The following is a 3,085-nucleotide window of genomic DNA, read 5'->3' on the forward strand; positions in this document are numbered from 1 at the left end:
CCTATTAGAAGTCCTGTCTAGAGTAGTGAGGCTAGACCATCTCAGCCATCAGCCTCGAAGCTGTTTTAGATGCAGAATTTGAGAAAACTGTAACGGAGGCACTCTGAGAGGCTGGATTACTTAGGGCAACCATTTTCATTGGTGTTTGGTCCTTTTGCTCTGAAAATACACACATTTTTAAAGGTAACAAACATATCTTCATTATTACAAGTGTGGAATGTGTGGTGTATACAAGTCAGTTAAAGATTGTTAGGAGTGATTGTCACAAGCTATTGTGGGCCATGATGCAATTATAGTCTATAGCAATTGATAATTCAGATGCCAACGCAACAGATGAATGGTTCTCTGTTGGAGGAATACTGCCAAGCATGGCCTGCAGGGCTATTGACTCTGAAATTGTTCCTTTCATCTGTCATTTTATTTTTGCAATAGCAGCTATGATATCTCCTCATCACCATCATTTTAATGTAATGTCTACATGTAATATCATGATTAAATCTCAATCTTATGGGCACACATATTTGTGTATGGTCAGGAAGATGACTTCTGTAGTGGATTTTCATTTATATTTTAATAAATAAAGCTTGCTTGAGGATTAGAAAAGTAAAATAGCCACACTGGCTAGCCTTACAGATCAGGCAGCAATGACACACACCTTTAATCCCAGTATCCACAATGACACACACCTTTAATCCCAGTACTAGAGATGATTATAAGACAGGAGACAGCTCTCAGCCCCAGTTTCATTCTGAGGTTTCCTGGAGGCGGGATCAGCATTTCGAGGTAAGAGCCAGTAGCTGATTGTTTTACTTTTCTAATCTTCACGCAAGCTTTACTTATTAAAATACAAATGAATGCCACTACAGACTTCTCATTTAGTTGTATAATTTTATGAATAGAAATATACTAAAATATGCTTAATAACTCGATCTGTTTTGCTCCATGTGGACTGTAAAACACTTAAGAGTTCTGTTCTCTGTCCTTAGCCCGAATGACAGGGCAAATTGGCAAGATGGAATGTCCTTATGGAGAGATCACAGGAGAAACTTTCACAGAGCAATATTTCAGGTGTCTGGCCTTGTGATATCATAGTCCTTCAAGAGATCAATAGCACCTATGCTGCCCTAAGCTTCCTTCATCAAGAAGGTAAAGTTTGCTCTAACTCAAAACAGCAATTAACACTTCGTACCAATCTTTGATACAAAATTTTAGATTCACTAGATTAAGTTTTTGTTTAGGTCCTGAGATTTAGGTGATAAGAAAAGGCTGTTTACTGCAAAACCATGTCCAGATATTACTAACCAAACATAAGAAATGTAATAGTACACATATTCTTTGCCTCTGCCTTAGATCTCTCACTGGTTTAGTTTCTTCCCTTTATAACTTTTGTAAGGATCCCTTTAAGAGGTAAATAAAACTTTTACAACCTCCAGCTGTTGTCAGTCACCAGTTAATCTGACTGAGTCTTGCCTTGTAGTTTTTTTATTACTAATGAGTTGCTAATGAATGGATGTGTGTGTGTGAGTGTGCGTGCGTGCGTGCGTGCGTGCGTTCATGTGTGCTTGGGAATTTGTAACAAAGAGGAAATAGAATGGAAAAGAGTAAAGAATGTGAAAGGAAAAAGAAAAGAAGGAGGAGGAGGAGGAGGAGGACAAGGAGAAGGAGGAGGAGGAGGAATGTAAAATAATTGGAACAAAAATGAGTTGGAACAGAGATTTGTAACAGAGAAATGACATTGGAATTAGAATTGAGACAGAGAATTACAGTTAAGAAATATAGACAATTAGGACAAGAAAATCAGAATTAAAGCAGAATAATAAAGAACATGACTTGAACAACACATGTGTAAGCTCGTTCTGTAAAGAAAATTTCAAAGTTCCCCTCACTATGATATGGCCTCCAACCTGAACTCTGAGATGTAGTTTTGTGAGCCAGACTCAAAGGCTACCAAAAAAGATGAGGTGGGTTTTTTTTGTTCTATGTTTGAGCAGGTAAAAGGCTTCTGTCATCTTTATATGTCCACATGGACTACATAACTAAACTGGAATATAAATCTCTATTCATGTCATATGAAAGGGTGGCATGCAATAATAAGTCATGAGAACTCTGCAGCCAACAAAATTTATCATGTCTCATCTCATCTCCAAGCTGTTCCAGTGTAGAAGGATCAACTTATATGCCACTTGTCCTGTAGTCTTTCCTGGCTTCCTCCCCCATGTCTATAGCCAAGATACTCAGGAGGTCTCCCCCAGTCAAATCTGATCTCTATTAACCTTGAAGGATTCCAGAGCCTTTCATTTCCTGTGGAAACAAAAGCATAACCTCTTTCCCAACATAATACATTTTTTCACTTCCATTTTAAAGTTAAGGCATTCCTAAAGTATATAGGTTGGTTTAATTCATCAGTCCCTTCCACAATCCAATGTCTCTCAGAAACTGTTTTCTGTTCATTAGCATTCAAAAATTTGAAATTAACTAAGTGCCATATAAGGTCCAAATTCCCTGTCCCATCCTTATGTGACTTACTCTCTTTATTGCATTACTTCTCTCTTTAAGGACTTTAATTTGAAACTATCTATTGTTTATGACTGTCTATATCCTTCTTCCCTTTCTCTTAGGCCTATGCAAATTGTTAAACATATTCTAACCTGTTGAGAGTCTTTTCCATCTGAACCCGTTTTACTGTGTATCTGTAACCTCTTCCATCTGTATGAGCAAAATCTTAAACTGCTAAGCAGCTTAGATCATGGCGTGATGACAGCTCAAGCCCACAGGCAGTGGTCAGAGGATGTGTGTGTCTCCATACTGCAGCCCGCATGAGAGACTACATGACTAGGAAGCTGCATTTGGTATTATTTTGTGAGTGTTTGGAATACTTTTCTCTGGCCTTATGTAGATATACGTGTCTGGACATTGGGCACCATATGTAGATGGACTTTTCTTTGGGCCACCAACTTACAAAAAAATGACACAGATACCTATTATTAATTATAAGCCGGGCGATGGTGGCGCACGTCTTTAATCCCAGCACTCAGGAGGCAGAGGCAGGTGGATCTCTGTGAGTTCGAGACCAGCCTGGTCTACA

Source organism: Microtus ochrogaster, unplaced genomic scaffold (assembly GCF_000317375.1).
Source record: "Microtus ochrogaster isolate Prairie Vole_2 unplaced genomic scaffold, MicOch1.0 UNK159, whole genome shotgun sequence".
Lineage (NCBI taxonomy): Eukaryota > Metazoa > Chordata > Mammalia > Rodentia > Cricetidae > Microtus > Microtus ochrogaster.